The sequence below is a fragment of the Pelodiscus sinensis genome, chromosome 1 (assembly GCF_052426305.1).
Source record: "Pelodiscus sinensis isolate ZL-2025 chromosome 1, ASM5242630v1, whole genome shotgun sequence".
NCBI classification, from domain to species: Eukaryota; Metazoa; Chordata; order Testudines; family Trionychidae; genus Pelodiscus; species Pelodiscus sinensis.
Window position 1 is genome coordinate 200606130 of NC_143052.1, and position 18835 is coordinate 200624964.

The window sequence follows — 18835 nt, forward strand, 5'->3', positions numbered from 1 at the left end:
TGAATGCTTCTTCCAGCCACTTGTGTACCAGCAACAGAGAAGGTCCAGCCAGGTTTCCCCAGATCCCCAGCCCAAGACCTCAGAACTGTTCTATCTTGCCCTGATCAGAAGCCTGACTAGTGTAAGTTTATTACTTAGTCTGCCCCTCCCTCAATGTGGAGAGGACATGTGCCAGCTCTTATTCACTGAGAACATGCTTATTAACTACAGAAAGATAGATTTTAAGCAAGTCATCATAAGCAGTAGATGTAAAAAGACAGAGATGGTTATCAATGAAAATAAAAAGAAGCACACAATCTAAATTCTAGAAGCTAAACAGGATTTGAATCAAGCAATATTCTTATCACACAGGATGTTACAGTCTTTAATGTACAGACTCCCCTCCTGAAGTCTGGACCAGTCTCTTCAGATGATCTTCATCTTTTTGGCATCTTAGTTGCTTCTGGCATAGATGGGGAAGGAGAATGGCAGAGGTCAACTACACCTGTTCATTATTTTATACCCTTGGCAGACACTAGCCCAGACATGTCTGGATGGGCTTTGCTGAGTCACAGTGAATGATCAGCTCCCATTGTGAGGAGCTTGCATAGCTGAGTTACATAGTTGATTAGTGAGTGGTGGCCAACACTTGCCCAGCCCGGGATCCTTTGCATGCCTCTAGCAAACTCACAGCAAATGTAAGTTACAACCATATAGCACAGTCTCATACACACTAATGATATCCATGTTTGGACAGAACCACGGGTTTCAGCAGATTATGGCCTTTTCCATGGTACCCTACATGGCATACTTTGTATGAAATATCACAGCCATGTGTGAATGATGAATATGAAGGTTACAGGGTGTCATTCTGCAGTACAGTGTGTCACACTAGAGATACCCTAAGGGTGTGTCTAAACTACACCCCTCTGCCGACAGAGGGATGTAGATTAGGCACATCGCTATTGCAAATGAAGTGGGGATTTAAATATCCCGTGCTTCATTTGAATAGAAATGGTCGCCGCTTTTTGCCGACACGGCACTTTGCCGGCAAAAAGCAGCCGTCTAGACAGGGATCGGTTGACAAGGAAAGCCTTTTCTGACCAATCCCTTACGCCTTGTGCAATGAGGTTTACAGGATCGGTGGGAAAAGGCTTTCCTTGTCGACTAATTGCCGCTTTTTGCCAGTAAACTGATACGTTGACAAAAAGCGGCGGCCATTTCTATTCAAATGAAGCATGGGATATTTAAATTCCCACTTCATTTGCAATAGCAATGTGCCTAATCTACATCCCTCTGCTAGCAGAGGGGTGTAGTTTAGACACACCCTAAGTGACTCAGAATCCAAAGTCTAAATGAAAGTCAGTGGGATGCATGCTCCTAAATCACATGGGAAATCTCATCCTTTTAAAAATAAATCCTACTGGTTTTTCCCTGCCAGTCTATCTAGCTAACAGGAAATTCACAAATGCTGCTTGGGAACTGAGCATTTCAGGCAGGTCTGGGAGGAGAGCCTCTACTCAATAATTCCAGACATATCTAAAAAGCTAATTCCTTCAGCATAGCTACAAACAACTTTGACTGTTTGCAGAAAAGCTTTGAGTGAATTTATTTCTCCTGAATGGTGCCAGATTGGCAGCCTTAGAGACTTACCCTCTATTTATTCTCAGAGTTGGCAGTGGCAGTGCGGATTCCTCAGTCCATATTTTAAAAGGCACTAAAGTAGCAGAGCAACTCTGACGGATCGTGGTGCTCTCAGTACCAATGCAAGTGTAATGCTGACAGACCCAGGTCATCTACAAGCGGAACCAAACCTGAAATTTCTGGAGCTTAGTGTGTGAGTCTCTACTGCATGAGCTAAAACCCAGTTGCCTGTTAGCTAAGGCTGTAGAGCACACTCATTATTCTCTCTGTAAATGGTCTGAGTGCCACTAGATGGGCAGTACACCACATCCAGAAGGTGTGTGGGCTACACAAGCAATTCAGCACCTGGGGTCCTTGTAAAATACATCACGTCCAGCCTGAAATGTGTATGATATTATAGGGTATTATTTGTAGATACATCTTGGCACTGGAAAAATTTCAGAAAAGGGCAACAAAAATGATTAGGGATATGGACCGAGTGCCATATGAGGAGAGCTTAACAAAACTGGGACTTTTCAGCTTAGAAAAAGGAGACCAAGGATGGATAGGATAGAGGTCTCTGAAATCATGACTGGTGTGGAAAAAGTAGATAAGGAAAAATTATTTACTTGCTCCCATAACGCAAGAACTAGGGGTCACCAAATGAAATTAATAGGTAGCAGGTTTAAAACAAAAGGAAGTTTTTCTTCACACAATGCACAGCCAACCTGTGGAACTCCTTGCCAGAAGATGTTGTGAAGACCAGGACTTTAATGGGGATGAAAAATAACTAGATAGATTAATGTAGGATAGATCTGTCAGTGGCTATTAGCCAGGATGGGTAGGAATGGCATTCCTAGCATCTGTTTGTCAGAAGGTGAGAATGAGCGACGGGGGATGGATTACTTGATGATTCCCTATTCTGTTCATTCCCTCTGTTGGCAGACTGGATACTGGGCTAGATGGACCTTTGGTCTCACCCAATATGGCCGTTCACATGTTCTTATGCAATAATATGTGATTGCGTAAATAAAATCTGTGGTAAAATCTATACACAAAAGCGCCAGAGTTAAGATTATGCATGCAACTTTACCTTTATCATTTCCTCACTTCTGAGTGCTTCACTGTGCATCCTTTGGGCTAAACTGTGCCATAGTCAGAGCCCTGAATAAGGGGGCAGAGTGGAGCTGCTCTTGCTCTTGTTGAGGAAGCCCGATCCCTCCCAGAGTTCCTTTTGGGACAGCAGGGATCCCAGAGGGCATCACTCTGCCCCAGGATGGAGCTTGCTCTACTCAGAGTGCTGAGGGTTGATGTGCCGCACCTCCTCCTTTCCCCTCTCCAACCTCTTTGACAAAATGGGCCTGATCCAAATCCAAATGCAATCAAATGAAAAACTCTGTAGTAGGCTTTGGATCAAGCCCCATGTGTGCCGAGGGGAATGCACAGAGACAGGACAGTCCCTGGGTATCTCATGAAATCAACAGTTGCAGTTGCAGCAGGGGCTCTGAAAAGAATTGTTTGAGGTGCCTAAACAGGGCTTTAGGACCCTAACTTGAGGCATACTTGTTTATAAACGTTGGCCCTTATTATGCACTCCCAGAGAAACTGCCCCACATGGGACCTATATTTCAGTACACAGAATAAGGAGCATTATTGCAGCATGTCTGAGACCTTCTCTGCGGCACCCCCTGCAGATTGTGTGGTGCAGCGGAACCCTGAGCCTTCATTTGGAAGCCTGGGCGTTCCATTAGCATGTCAGCACTTCAGCACCTGATGTTTGTTTTGTACTAGGTCCCAGGAATGTTACTCAGCAGAATGATAAACAGAATGTGCTCAGTTTGCAGACTAAAAAAAAAAAAAAATGTAGCCACGTGGACAATCACCCAGATGTGCACTGGCATTTTTAAAACATGCATTGATTTGTTAGGAATATGCAGAAAGAATATTAAACTCCTGGTACCACGTCTTAGGCCGAGTATTTATTTCCTTCGGGTTCAGTGACTTTAAAAAATTGCTTTGAGGCACTATTAATTTGGATACAGTGTTTTTTCTTCAGCAATTGAAATGCAGGATGTTTGGGGGGCTTGTTCCTTTGTCAATAATTAAACAGCTCTGTGCTTAAAAAAACACTCTTGCCCTGTCTACAGAATAGACATTTTGGCCAAGGTTTTTCACTGTTGCTAACATCAGTTAGCTCCACCAGCAGTAGCAAATACTGAGGGGTTTACTGAGAATGGGGTGGCTGGTTGTCACTTGTATTTTAAGCTTTGTTTAGATTAGAACCACTCTGAGCAAGGTTAGATGACATGGGGCTTAACAAAATACCAGCAGCAACGGGTCTCTGCTTGGGCTCTCTGGATTGGGGGCAAACAGAACTTCTGATAGCACCTGGGAAATATTTGCAAAATGTGTTGAGCAAAGACAAGGCCTCCGGGTGTCGAAATTCTCAGGGTGTCGACATTTCAGATTTGTATTCCCCCAGAATAATACAATTTCTGAAGCATAACAATAAACTCAATAAAATAATATTTTGTATTTATGAAGCACCTTCAGTCCCAAACGTGCATTAAAAATGTGACTTACAGGATTGAGGTAACCATTAACGACAGCAGCTAGAGCGACAACTGGTGCGAGAGAATGATGAGGGGTGGGGAAGGAGAGGAGGAACTTTGACCAATCCGCACTGCAGCAAGCTCCCTGATTTCTCAAGAAGAAACAAAGGATCTTTAGTTTCTATAAAGTGCAGATAGGTCTTCTCAGTGGGTAGGGTTTCATCTAGCCCCATGCTGTAATCTGCATGAGACTTTCAATTTATTTTTCTCAGCGGGCCCGTAGGCTATACGCCAGCGTGATGAAGTTTGTGTGTTCAAACCACCAGGAAAGGTCCCTCCAGATCTGTGGGTGGGTCTGGAGCCTCTGCTGTTTCATATTTTCCTGTTGTGGGACTCTGAGAGGACCCTCCATCAATCTGAGGATCCATGAGTACAGCAGGAGCAGAAAGAATGTGAGCGCAGTGCAGAGGGAAGCGTGTTGCCTCCCCTAGCCAGCAGTGATGACAGATGTGCCAGGACTCAAGCAGTGTTGTGTTATTTTCATAAATGATGCAGCAAGTCCAGGTTGCCAGGTTCTGAACTGTCAACCCAAGAGATGCTGGGCCGTAGCCCTGACAAGCTCTGGCACAAATTAGGCAGTGGGTAAATCCGTTGAAAAGTTACTGCAGCCGGGAAAATCCTCCACTGAAGGGAATATCCAAAAGCAGCAGCAGAGGAAAGTTATGGCTGAATTGGAGCTGAAGAGAACAGATGCAAGACTTGTCTTTGGAAAGTAATGGTCTCCGGTGGCTCCCTAGATGTTCTGAGGGAAGCTCTGCTCTTCAGTGGAGGTCCTGCCTCTCTGCAGAAGAAACTAAGGAAAACTAGGGGAGGATCCTCCTGCCAAGTTGTCATTCCTCCAGGACTCTGTTCTGTTTGTTTTCTATGGCTGATATGGTTCCTGAGACTTGGTCCCTGAGAAATTCCTTCTGTTGTCTTCTTCTTTATCCAGATTGTGTGTCTTTATCACACTGACTCATGGGAGTTGATCATGCAACATGCTCAGTAAGCACTGCAAGAGATCCAGCAGGGAGAAAGGAGCTGGCTTCAGCTCTCTGAAGCAGATGGATATGCAGTAATGGCTGACTCCTGTTCATAGTCATCTGTAGAGTCAGTCACTTCTGATTAAGGCAGGTGGAAGGCATCCACTCTGCATTAGATTGCTTTCTTTTTCCCCGATTTGCACCTTCATTTATATTATATCCTATATCAAGCCTCAGTTAGGTGGGTATTTATAGAAGGATAGAATCATAGAACACTAGAACGGGAAGGGACCTCGAGAGGTCATCGAGTCCAGTCCCCTGCCCTCACAGCAGGACCCTGTACTATCATTCTAGACCATCCCTGATAGATGTCTATCTAACCTTCTCTTAAATATCTCCAGAGATGGAGATTCCACAACCTCCCTAGGCAACTTATTCCAGTGTTTAACCAGCCTGACAGTTAGGATTTTTTTCCTAATGTCCAACCTAAACCTCCCTTGCTGCAGTTTAAGCCCATTGCTTCTTGTCCTATCATCAGCAGTTAAGGAGAACAAATTTTCTCCCTCCTCCTTATGACACTCTTTTAGATACCTGAAAACTGCTATCATGTCTCCTCTCAGTCTTCTCTTTTCCAAACTAAACAAGCCCAATTCTTGGAAGAATGACTTCTCATGTCTTGCTCACAACACTCCTGTTAATGTTTATATGTGACTAGAAGATTTACCTGGCATTGCTTGGATCCTTAACTCAATTAATTTTTGTTTTTGGAAACTAAAATTAAAATATAAATACTTCATTTGAATCATTGCTCTGGGATAGGGATAGGGATGAGAGGTTCAATATGCAGGCTGCCCTGGGGAGAAAGGACTACCTCAGACCTCTCTTCGCGAAGCAGCTTGGGGCCACGTGAGAAGTTCCTGTCCATGACTGCTGCAGCTCCACCAGGCACAGGTCGGGGACGGGTGCATGTCCCCTGGCTGGAGCACGTCCAGGTTCATCTGCCTCCCTGCACTTGCGGAGCGAGGAATGCAGCAAACTTTGCACTTTCCTTTGACTCCCTGATGCAGTGGAACAGCCAGCAATGTTCCTGTATGAACTGGGAGAGAAGGAGGGTATGTCTACACTGTCACCCTAGTTCGAACTAGGGTGGCTAATGTAGGCATTTGAACTTGCAAATGAAGCCCGGAATTTAAATATCCCGGGCTTCATTTGCATGTTCCTGGGTACCGCCATTTTTAAATGCCCCGTAGTTTGAACTACCTGCCTGCGGCTACATGTGGCACAGAGTAGGTAGTTCGAATTAAAGCTCCTAATTCGAACTACCGTTAAACCTCCTTGTAGGAGGAATAACGGTAGTTCGAATTAGGAGCTTTAATTCGAACTACCTAGTTGATGTCACGTGTAGCCGCGGGCAGGTAGTTCGAACTACGGGGCATTTAAAAATGGCGGCCCCCGGGAACATGCAAATGAAGCCCGGGATATTTAAATTAATTTGCAATAAGAAATCCTCCGGAAAAGGGCTTATTTTCTGGAAAATCGCGTCTAGACTGGCGCTTTTCTCCGGCTTATCTCCAAGCCGGAAAAAAGCGGCAGCCATGTAAATGCAAATGCCGCGGGGGATATTTAAATCCCCTGCGGATTTGCAATTCCGAAGTGTCTAATCTGCATCCCTTTTCCAGAAAAGGGGTGCAGTGTATACACAGCCTTACTGTTTAGGAGGAGTTCTTGAACAGACAGACAGATTCTCTCAAATATAAAGTAGACATAATTCTGTGATATTGTCCATAGATGAACTGCATGACAGTTTTCATGTGAAAGAATCCTACTTCTGGGGTATATTTCTACCAGCATAGGCTATTGTTGGTGTTGGCCTACTCTACCCAAGGAAGAGTTTGCTAGATATAGCTATAGTAGCAAACCTTCCTACTGGAAATGCAGTTTATAGTGACAAAAGAGTGTTAGGGTGTGTGTAAACGACATGGATCTGTCGATGGAGCCTTTGTTGACCGGTGCAGGTAAACCTCGTTTCACGAGGCATACCTGTGCTGGTCGACAAAGGCTTCCTTGTCAACAGCGGCGCGTCCAGACTGCCCCGATCTGCCGACAAACAGCTGATCATCAGCTGGTCGGCAGAGCGCGGCAGCCATTTAAATTTAAATGAAGCCGCGATTATTTAAATCGCGGCTTCATTTCCCTCTGTCGATCAGCCTAATTTACATGGCTCCATTGACGGAGCCATGTAGTTTAGACACACCCTTATTGCAAGCATAGCTGATACCAGTTTGTTGAACAAAATAAACTACATAGGCAAAACTGAATCTATATTAGGGCTTTGGCCTGCACAGTTGCGGGTGTGATTTTTTTGGTTCAAAACTGCAGAAAAGTGTAGGCCAGGCTGGTGTTTTTCTTAATGCGCTGTCTGGTAGTTTTGCTTGTATAGCACTTGCTTGCCCCAGCCTTTTACCCAGTCACATCTGGGTCAATATTATTTTCTTAGTAATGCAGAATAATGAGGGCTGTGAAGATTCCACTTTTTTTTCCACCGAAGAGGGGATCCTAGCAACTGTCCTATACCAAATCTGGATCCCGATAGTATAGAGAGGAATGCAGTGAATGGAGAAAGCCAGGACACCAGGAACAGGACTTAGGCTCTGGGGATGAAGCTGAAGGGGGAATCTGAGCCAGCAGGGCAGAGGAGAGCTCAGAAGGGAACTTCCCATGACAGATGGATTTGGACATGAAGGGCAATGATAGAGGGAGATGAGCAGTACAAGGGGAGGCAGGATGTATTCATCTTCATGGGCATCAGTCATTTACTTATGGGATTTGTCTGAATGTGGCAGAATGATAAAAATTATTAACAACTGATTTTACATCCCTCGGACAGCTGATGGGGAAAGGGCGGCACAGAGCAATCAAGTGACTTGCCCAAGGTCATGTGGAATATTTTTTATTGAGTCAATCATACATCTAACTATGGCTATGTTTACACCGTGGGTTTTTTGCGGAAGAGGAAATCCAAATGGAGCACTTATTTGCATATCCCGTGCTCTCATTTGCATATCTTCTTCCGAGCCTTTTTGTGGAAGAGGTTTTTGCAATAAAAGGCCCTGTGTAGATGGGGCCATTTGTTGGAAAAAAAAACCTTTTGCGTAAGATCCCTTAGTCCTCAAAAAATGAGGTTTACAGGCTCTTGCGCAAAAGGGGTTTTTCCTGACAAATGGTCCCGTCTACACAGGGCTTTTTATCTCAGAAACCTTTTCTGCAAAAAGGATTTGAAGAAGATATGCAAATGTGAGCACGAGATATGCAAATGAGCACTCCATTTGCATTTCCTCTTCCGCAAAAATCCCGCAGTATAGATGTAGCCTATGAGTCCTGGGTCTAATTGATCAAGAACTCCCGGGCTGTGTCTAGACTGGCAAGTTTTTCCGCAAAATCATTTGCTTTTGCGGAAAAACTTGCCAGCTGTCTACACTGGCCGCTTGAATTTCCGCAAAAGCACTGACGTTCTACTGTCCGAAATCAGTGCTTCTTGTGCAAATGCTTTGACGTTCCCATTCGGGCAAAAGCCTTTTTCTGGAAATGTTTTTGTGCAAGAGGGCCAGTGTAGACAGCTAAAAACTGTTTTGCGCAAAAAAGCCCCAATGGCGAAAATGGCAATCGGGGCTTTCTTGTGCAAAACCGCATCTAGATTGGCACGGACGCTTTTCCGCAAAAAGTGCTTTTGCGGAAAAGCGTCTGTGCCAATCTAGACGCTCTTTTCCGCAAATACTTTTAAAGGAAAAACTTTTCCATTAAAAGCATTTGCGGAAAATCATGCCAGTCTAGATGTAGCCCCTATGTCTTAGCTTCAGCTCGCTACATTATAAATAAACGCAAAAGGCCAGAAAGTTTCAAGAGAACTACAGCAGATTCTTTATAGATCTAGTTTTAAAAATCCCAGATGACTTGAATGGTTTTTATTCTACTGATCATCTTGCTGCGCAGAAAGAATGGGAGCAGCATGAGGATTGCAAATCAAAGATCTGCTCGAGCCAGGGCTACTAGACACTCCGTGTTAATTTGTTCTTGGCAACACTTGTGTCTAAGAAGGCTGAAAGCCTTGTTGTTTCCACATCTCCTAAATTTTTATATGACTGGCTCAGTCTCAGAGAGTCAGTACAACTATTGGCAGAAGATTGCACATTATATTAGTAGGTGACATATCAAACCCACATCAGCAACAGCTTCAAGTTGGCATGTTTGTGCAGGAGACTAGGAGCTAGATTCTTCGGTCCTTCAAAGTGACTTTTTGTCATTCTTGTGGCAACAAGTGACCTAACACACACCTGTCTTCATTGATAGTGGAGAATTCCCTTTTCATAGACGAATAGACGAATTCTCTTGCATTATGGGGTTGCTTTATTGGCTCCTATGACACTCCCCTCCCCTTCTCTTGGCTTCTGGTGTACAGGATCTTGTTACAGAAACAGGGATCAGGCCAGGGTACCTGTGCCTTGCTGATCTCCCATTGGTGGAACATCTGTGAGAGGCAGCTGAGAGCTGGCATAATGACCTTAGGCTATTTTGTTTTCTGCTTGGAACTAGACTGGTGGCCCTGAAATTGGGAGGGGAGAAAGATAGTGCTGCCCCTTTGACCAAGCAATAGTCTGGAATATGGGACTTTGTGAGATGTCTTTGTTTGGCTGAGAAGTCACTGACACAGAGCTGGGGTAATGCTGGGTGTAAAGAGTTTCTTCACAGAAAGAACATTAGCAATGTTCTTATGTGCTGTCATCTTGACCAGCAATAGGAACACACGACGCAGAAAGCTTGCAGAAATCTCATATCAGTATATCTTAGATGAGTGCTCAAGCAACTGCTTGTTTCTCAGGCTAAATCTACACTACAACAGAAAGTCAGCTATGCACTCCCGCCCTGTGACTAATGTAGCTGGAGTTGATAATGTTCCTTAATTCGAGTTACTGTGGAGTCTACACTGTGGGTGGTTGAGGGGAGAAACTCTCCCGTCAACTTCCCTTACTCTTCTCATCCAGAGTAGAATAAGAGGGTTGACTGGAGAATGATTTGAGGTTGATTTGAAAGGTCTTCACTCGACCCACTAAATTGACCACCATTGGATCAGTCTCAGAGCATCAGTTCAGGCTGTTGCCTTTGCTTCCTCTCTTGGTCACTTTGTACCTCTTCCTCTTCCAGGGCTCTCACAGACCCACAAACCAAACTGTCTCCAGCAGCTCCGCATAAAATCTCTTTCCAAGAGCTATTTGCTGGTTGCTGAATAAACTGTGGGCTCTGTCTACACAGGGAAGGTTTGGCGACAAAAGTGCTGTCAACATACAAAAGTCGCCAGAAGTGAAAACTGATCAAACAAGTTTTGCTGCCTCCCATTGTCAACATTCTATGGCCACCTTGCTAGCACCCTGTCCACAGATAAGAACAAAGCAATGTGGCAGAGCATCCCATAGTGCAGTGTTGGGGGAAAGCAGAGCTGCTCTGTGAGCTCTCCCTGTTGAGGAATGTCAAAGCAGCACAGCAGTATCTCTAAACCTCTCCCTGTAGCAGCAGTCTGCCTGTCAATGTGTTCCTAGCAGGACAAAACAGGAGGAGCATTCCAATGATTTGCTCTTTGCTTGTTCTCCAAATGGAGCAGCTCACTCAGATGTCAGAGTTTTGAAAGGGGAGGGGCACCTGCCTGCAGGGCAGCAGAGATCACAAAACACTGAGCACAGCCATCAGGACAGGCATGGTGGGATACTGGCAGAAGCCAGTTCTCTTGACAAACAAACAGCAGAGCCCACTCTGGCTCTTTGTCAACAATCAAGGAAGGGGAAAAGACAAAAGTCTCTCACAGGGCTACCCATCCCAGGAGCTCCTTGAGTTATATCTGTGGCTGCTGATCCCACTGCTCAAATCCTTCTCCCTTCTCCCCAGTACCTCCTGCATATTGCAGAACAGCCGTTCCATGGTATGCAGGAGATGCTGAATGGGAAGGGGAGGAGCAAGGACAGATCATGCATGGAAAAAGGTGGAAAAGAGGAGGGGCAGGGATGGAGTGGAAGTGGGGTGAGGGTGGGGCCTAAGGGAAAGGCTGGAGTGTGGGTGGGGTTAGGGTCTAGGGGACGGGGTTGAATGGGGGCGGGGCATTGAGCACTCTCAGGGAAAATTAGCAGCCAGCTTGGGAGTGCATGACCATTTTTAAATCAAAATGAGAGGGTCCTCAGGTTGCTAAAGTTTGAAAACTGCTGTATTGTTGCTTTAAATAAGATGCCTAGACATAGGAATTAAAGTTGTTTAAATTATTATTTGTAATAAGGCTCACTTTTTCTGCATTGACTGCAAGAGTGAGTGAGTGAGTTAGTAATTAAAAGCAAAAACATAAGCCACAAAACTTCAAATAAATCATTCTTGGGTGTCTCAGAGCATCCTGTTATCCTTGTGTCTCTATACCTCCTATCAGTTGTAGTCAGGGTGAAAGTAACACATTTCTTACAAGTATTAGACTGTTGTATTGCAATCCATCCTTGGAGGTGACGCTCAGGACAGGAGGTTGGGGGATTGCAATAGGAGAGTACCTGTAAGAAATATAAGTTTGGGATGGAGAGGGGGTGGGCTTAGGGAAGGGGGTTGGAATGTGTATGTGGCAAGGAGATGGGGGATGTGGAGGGCTCGGGGCAGGAGGTGGAGAATGTGGGGAGTGCAGGAGTCAGAGTAGGGGGTTGAGAGGTGTGGAGGGCTGAGAGCAGAGGGAGTGGAGGGTTCAGGAGTCAGGACAGGTGGTTGTGAGGGGCTCATGGTAGGGGTATGGGCAGTGTTCCCTCTAAGCTATGCAGCAGCACAGCTTCACAGGTGATTAATCAGCCTCACCCAATTGGAGGCTCAAGTGTGTGTGAATGGAGCTGACTGACCGGGCAGGGCTGATTAATCACCTGTGAAGTTGTGCTGCCACATGGCTTAGCGGGAACACTGGCTGGCAGGGAGGCTGATTCAGGCCGGGAGTGTGACCACCGCACTGCCTGGGTACCGGATCCCCAGGGCTGGCTGAGATGCTGGTGACAGAGTTGCTCAGATGTCGGATAGCAGTGGCTGTCCAGGGCAGAGGGGACCATGCTGCCTGGCCACAAGCACTGGGGCTGGAGCCTGGGTGTGCTGTGGCCACACTGCCAAGCATGTAGCGACACACAAGCCATTTTTGTTGCTATATCAGCAGCATCCAGAGCCCCACCCCTAGCCGGCTTTTGTTTTACTAGTGTGCCACACCCGGATGCACTGGCTTACTTTCACCTCTAGTTGTAGTGCTCACTAACATTGTGAGATCAATATAATGCAGTAAGGTTACTAATCAAATGTCAGGATACCATTGTCCGAGGTGCTGTACAGACATAATATTGACTATTTCCCTTGGGAATGAAGGTTACAGTGATCTTAGTTCCATAAAAGCCCACAGAACTACTCCTGGGTATGTCTACACTACCCCGCTAGTTCGAACTAGGAGGGTAATGTATGCATACCGCACTTGCTAATGAAGCCCGGGATTTGAATTTCCCGGGCTTCATTAGCATAAGCGGGGAGCCGCCACTTTTAAATCCCCGCTGCTTCGAACCCCGTGCAGCGCGGCTACACGGGGCTCGAACTAGGTAGTTCGGACTAGGTTCCTATTCCGAACTACCGGTACTCCTCGTGAAATGAGGTGTACCGGTAGTTCGGAATAGGCACCCTAGTCCGAACTACCTAGTTCGTGCCCCGTGTAGCCGCGCTGCACGGGGTTTGAAGCAGCGGGGATTTAAAAATGGCGGCTCCCCGCTTATGCTAATGAAGCCCGGGAAATTCAAATCCCGGGCTTCATTAGCAAGTGCGGTATGCATACATTACCCTCCTAGTTCGAACTAGCGGGGTAGTGTAGACATACCCTCTCATAGTAAGAACTGTGACCAATGGGGGGTATTTGGCCTTTCAATTGTAGACTATTAAGGGCAAGGATGATCCCTGTCTTGTATCTTTTGGAGTGTTGATCACAGGGTCCTAAATAATAAATAATACTTATGACCACCAAGGTTCATAGCTTCTGTCAGCAAAGGAATGAGCAGTGCTCATGGTGAGCTTGAAGCTACAGGCTGAATCTCTCAAGTCTGGCCCTCTGTGGTCCAGTAACACCTGTGGTCTGGCATGGTTTTAGTTAGCTAAATGATCACGTATCATGGGTCTGGCCCAGGTTCCCATGGTCCCATAAAGTTTGTTTACAGCCACCAGTCCTGGCTCTCAGTTTTCTGTGGTTTTTTTTTGCTCTAATTTACCCCTAAATGTCTTCTAAGAGCCCAGCAAGCAGTGGAAGTGTTGGCAATGCTGCTAGACAATATTGACCTCCCGTGGCTAGGCAAATTCTCTGATTCGGCATCAGTCAGGTCCCAAAGGTGCCGGAATAGAGAAGTTCAACCTGTACACTGTGAGAATCTTTATAGTCTCTTAAATATGTATTTGCTATGTGGGGGTGGGGAGAAGGGCAATCAAAGGCTCACATTAGTGACTGATGATGCCCTGACTACAGGAAGCTTCTAATATGATCAGAGAAAAAACCGATCCTCTCTTCCTACATGCCCCAGGCACTGTTAAAATTAGAGCTCAGCCTAAACTAAGACCTCTTCAGTTTTGGGGGAGTTCATATCTGTACCCAAATGTTGTGGTTAATTGCAGGCCCACCGGGAGCTGAAATGACTTCAAGAGCAGTCACCAAACCACACCTTGGATTTAAAATTAAAGTAAGATTTACATTGACAATTTGTGTTGCCGACTGCCTGCTTTGTTTTGTGCCCACAGGCTTTGCAGACCCCAGTCGCTGGCTGTGAGAGAGTCAGCGTCGCACAGCTACAGAGGAACGGCAGGAACTGAAACCAGCTCTGTAATTTATAGCACTAATAAGGCTCAACTGCCATTTCTTGCGGTTTCCTCCCAAGTTGTCTTTGAAAATTTCGACTTGTGCTGTGTTTGTTGTTGTTGCTGCTAAGGTTCACTAGTTAGGTAACTGCTGTACCGTTTTGGTTCTCTTTGGTTCTGTCTGCATTGTTGATCATTTATATTTCAGTGGTGCCTAAAGGCCAAGCCGCCCCTGGGGCACCATGCTGCTAGGGGCTGGACAAACTGTGAATGACACTCCTGTCTCAAAGAGCTTACAAGCAAAACAAGTTAACCTTTGTGTAACCCCCACATCTTCTGGCTGGGGTGTACTGTCCCAGCTAGTGGCACTGAGCTCACTTACAGAAAGAATGCTTTTAGTTCAGGCGGTAGAGGCTCATGCACTAAACTTCAGAGGTCCCAGGTTCAATTTTGCCTGTCAGCGTTACATTTGCTCTTTTCTTCTATTTTCCCTGTGTTGCAGTAGTGCTGGTGCCACACCTCCCGGGTGAATGCTTGTGTAAACCAGCCAGTAGTGGTTTTACCTGAGAGACAACTAAGCCTGCTGAGACCAGGGTCTGTATGCAGTCAGGATGCTGTTTCTGTCTGCTGTCTTTATGTTGCCAGACGGGAGCAGTGTAAAGGGACCGAGGCAGAAAAAAAAATTGGGCCCATTGATCCTGGGGAGAGGAAAACTTTCCAACATAAAGCTGGCTTTGCAAATAGTTTCATTGCTCTTGGAGGGGTAGCTATGTTAGTCTGTAAGGGTATGTCTACACTGCCACCCTAGTTCGAACTAGGGGGCTAATGTAGGCATTCGAAGTTGCAAATGAAGCCCGGGATTTAAATATCCCGGGCTTCATTTGCATCTTGCCGGGTGCCGCTATTTTTAAATCCCCGTTAGTGCGGACTCCGTGCCCGCAGCTACACGCTGCACGGAGTAGGTAGTTCAAATTAGGCTCTCTAACGAGGTGTAACAGTAGTTCGAATTAGAGAGCCTAATTCGAACTACCTACTCCATGCCGCGTGTAGCCGTGGGCACGGAGTCCGCACTAACGGGGATTTAAAAATGGTGGCGCCCGGCAAGATGCAAATGAAGCCCGGGATATGTAAATCTCGGGCTTCATTTGTAACTTCGAATGCCTACATTAGCCACCCTAGTTCAAACTAGGGTGGCAGTGTAGACATACCCAAACTTAATAAAACATTGAGTGGTTCGGTAGCACCTTCTAAGCATGTCTACACTAGGAAATTATTTCAAAATAATAACTCCCAAATAACGATTTCAAAATAGTGTGTCCACACTACAGGAAAGCCTTTAAATTAGTCCGAGGCAGGCTCCGGTAATGTGGATGCACTACGTCGACTTAGAGCCACAGGAAGCACTGGGCACTAATTACTTTGAATGGTTCTGGAGAGTAGTTATTTCAAAATAGCAGCAATGGAATGTCCACCCTACTGCTATTTTGAAATACAGTACCTATTTCAAAAGAAGCATTATTCCTTGTGGAAAAGAGAAGTTATTATTTTGAAATAACCAGCCACGAGCTTGCGTAAGATCATTGGTGTGGGTAAGGGAAAGTTTTCAGTGACTGTCAAGAGAGAAATTGTATTGCCTGAGGTCCTGTCCATTGGTTGCAACCCAGAGGGGAGATCATGGATCTTTACACTGATCTCTGGAAAATTTTGAACTGCTTTGTCTTTACATCAGGCTCCATGAAAGCCTGTGAAAATGGCCAAAGTAAGCAAATGCCCAAGGCTGCTGGATGTCTTCACTGATATGGTTGGCTGCTTGCTGGTAATTTGCCTAACGGAAAGTGCATCAGGGATTGCTGGAGGCAAAAGGTCTGAAAAATGCAGCAAGTAGGTGCAATTTTAACACAAGAGTATGGACTCTTTGAGCGCTCCCAGTGGGTTTAAGTGTTGCACCACAGTGCAACCAAAACATCCCCACTTTAGCATAGCTTGGACCCAGCTGTTACAGCCTGAGCTGCTCTTTGGAATGTGGGACCGTTATGCTCCTACCGCGTCTTCTCTCAGCACACACACACTCTGCAGTGCTCCACAGCACTGCAATCTGCACGCTCGGAGACTGCCACAGCTCCTGAGAAAGGGACTGTGAAGGGGGGAGGGGGTGCGGGTGGGGTGGATCTACAAGGGAATGGACTCTGAAGAGGGGAGCAGCCATCACTCCAGCTGCAGGCTATAAGCAGGCTAACAACAGCAGGGATAAAAGGCTGCAGTCCAGCCAGGACAGGGCGGCTGCTGGAGAGACAGAGACAGACAGCAAAGGGGTTCCTCAGGGTCAGAGTGGAGGAAGCTGCTGAAAGGAACCAGTTCTCTGCCAGAAGGGATCAGAGAGGATTGCCAGGCGAGGGGTGCTAAGTAGGAAGCTGGCCAGGGAAGCAGTAAAAACATGTCCCTGACTGACTGCATCTCTCACGATCACTGGGCTAAGAATCAGAGGTGAGTCTGGGCTTGAGTCTCCCTACCACCTCATTTTGATTGGCCAGAGTCTGCTGAGAACTTCTCGGACTACTGAGTGAAGGAGCACTAAGGGGGCAGGTAAAACTCTAAGGCTGTGTCTAGACTGGCCAGTTTTTCCGGAAAATCAGCCACTTTTCCAGAAAAACTTGCCAGCTGTCTACACTGGCTGCTTGAATTTCCGCAAAAGCACTGACTTCCTACTGTAAGAAATCAGTGTTTCTTGCGGAAATACCATTCTGCTCCCGTTCAGGCAAAAGTCCCTTTTGCGCAAAGCTTTTGCGCAAAAGGGCCAGTGTAGACAGCTCAGATTTGTTTTCCGCAAAAAAGCTCCGATCGCGAAAATGGCGATCGGGGCTTATTTGCGGAAAAGCACGTCTAGATTGGCACGGACGCTTTTCCGCAAAAAGTGCTTTTGTGGAAGAGCGTCCTTGCCAATCTAAACGCTCTGTTCCGAAAATGCTTTTAACGGAAAACTTTTCCCTTACAAGCATTTCCGGAAAATCATGCCAATCTAGACACAGCCTAAGTGTGGCCAGTCTCCTTTCAGCCCTGAAAGGGGAGACACACAAGTAGCCCAGCTAGAAGCCTGGATCTACAGATTGCTGGATATAGGTTCCATCCCTGGACTGAGGGGAACTGAGGCAAGCAAGGATAGCTATAGTTCCATGACTGATTGCCACGGGGAGCTGCAGGGCTGCGGTCTCTCTATTACTGAGGCAAATTTTACCCTCACATGTACATGCACATCTCCAAAGGAAACCAGAGTGGAACTAAGGGCTGAAATAGGCCAAATGTTGGGAGCGATTCTTGCAGCTGGGTCACAGAACCAGTAATAATAATTAGTGAACTTCACTTTCATTAATCTTCACAACATTGCTACGAAATAGGTTTTATCTACTTTTTTACAGAGCGGAAGTTAGGAGAAAATGGAATGAGTTGCCCAATGCAGCATGCTACGTAGTAAATCAGAAGCAAGCCAGGATGGCAACTCAGGTCCTCCTGACTCTTAAACTTATGCTCACTCCTCCAGTCTATCCTGTAGCTTTGGCTGATTTTGCAAGAGGCTTCACTTCTTGGTTTCCTTTACAGGCTTATAAATAGCAAAGTGCCCATTACAAGTCAGAAAAAAGTGTGTCTCTATCCTTTTCATGTTGCCCATCGTTGGGAGCACAGAGTTCTCACCTGACTTGGCATTTCTTCAATGTTTTAGGTAGAACTGATCTAAAAGAAAAAACCCTGCAAAATCCTGGGAGTTTAAAGGATTTTTTTTATTATTTAAAAAACGTAGCTTAGAAAATTTTCATGGAATTTTATATTGAAAATGTTTGCTTTAAAAGCATTCACTTTGTTTTCTTTCTCCCCACTATTTTTCCTTTGATAAAAGGGGAAGAAAATGGGAGGAAGGCAAAGATGAGAAAAGAGGAGAGAAGATGTGACCCCTTCCTACCGGAACCTCCCCTTCACTTTTGTTTCTTTGCAGCAACACAATAAAAAAAACTATCGAAACAAAGCTAAAAATGACAGAATGTTTTGAAAAGCGGAATATTTTGTGAAACTTTCATGTTTTTAAAAAGTCATATTTTTCCAACAAAAAGATTCATTTGAATAATATCGTGGTCATCTGGAATTTTCCAGATCTGCTCTTGCTGCGAGTCTCTTTAAAACCAATACACACAGGTATATTTGTGGGATAATTTGTATTATGAGTATATATTTCCTATTGACAGTAACACGCATCTCTGTGGGGTCCTATGTGGTCTTTGTTAATATAAAATTATATTAAGTGTATGGAACTCATTTGTACCTTTAGTTTATAAGGTGTGAAGAATAGGCATTCTGTTTGTCTTGAACACCGAATCTATTGTAAAGTTCTATGCACACATCATGGTAGTATCAACATGAGTTCAGCTACTACAAGATATATGCTACAGGATGCTTGGTGCTGTACAAGGCTTGGAATACAGACAGTCTAAGATCAGAAATCATTCTATATGAGTAAGAGCTTTCAATCTAAATAATCTAACCATAATAAAAATGACATGGGGCATCCTGTAAAACATGACTCAACTGGTAAATTCTGCCATTTGTTTATTATATCCTTTGCACCAGTAGTCAATATTTTTCAAGGGTTGGATGTTTCCTTTAGTCAGTTTTTTTCAGAGTACCAGTGGCAATCAATGAAAGCTTCCCTAGCTATTACAAACTTTATTCCATATTGTTCAATAAAAAAAAACAAAAAACACAAGTATTTAAAGAATTGTCTTTCTGAAAACCTTAAAGTTG

At 45.3% G+C, this 18835-nt stretch overlaps 1 long non-coding RNA gene across 1 annotated transcript; it reads left to right on the forward strand.

Moving 5' to 3' along the window:
* Window positions 1-621: 621 nt before the first annotated feature.
* Window positions 622-18292, forward strand: LOC112547562 (uncharacterized). The gene is made up of 3 exons (XR_003091331.3): window positions 622-677; window positions 13991-14191; window positions 17937-18292. It is a non-coding gene; the product is annotated as an uncharacterized LOC112547562 (long non-coding RNA).
* The last annotated feature ends 543 nt before the right edge of the window (window positions 18293-18835 follow it).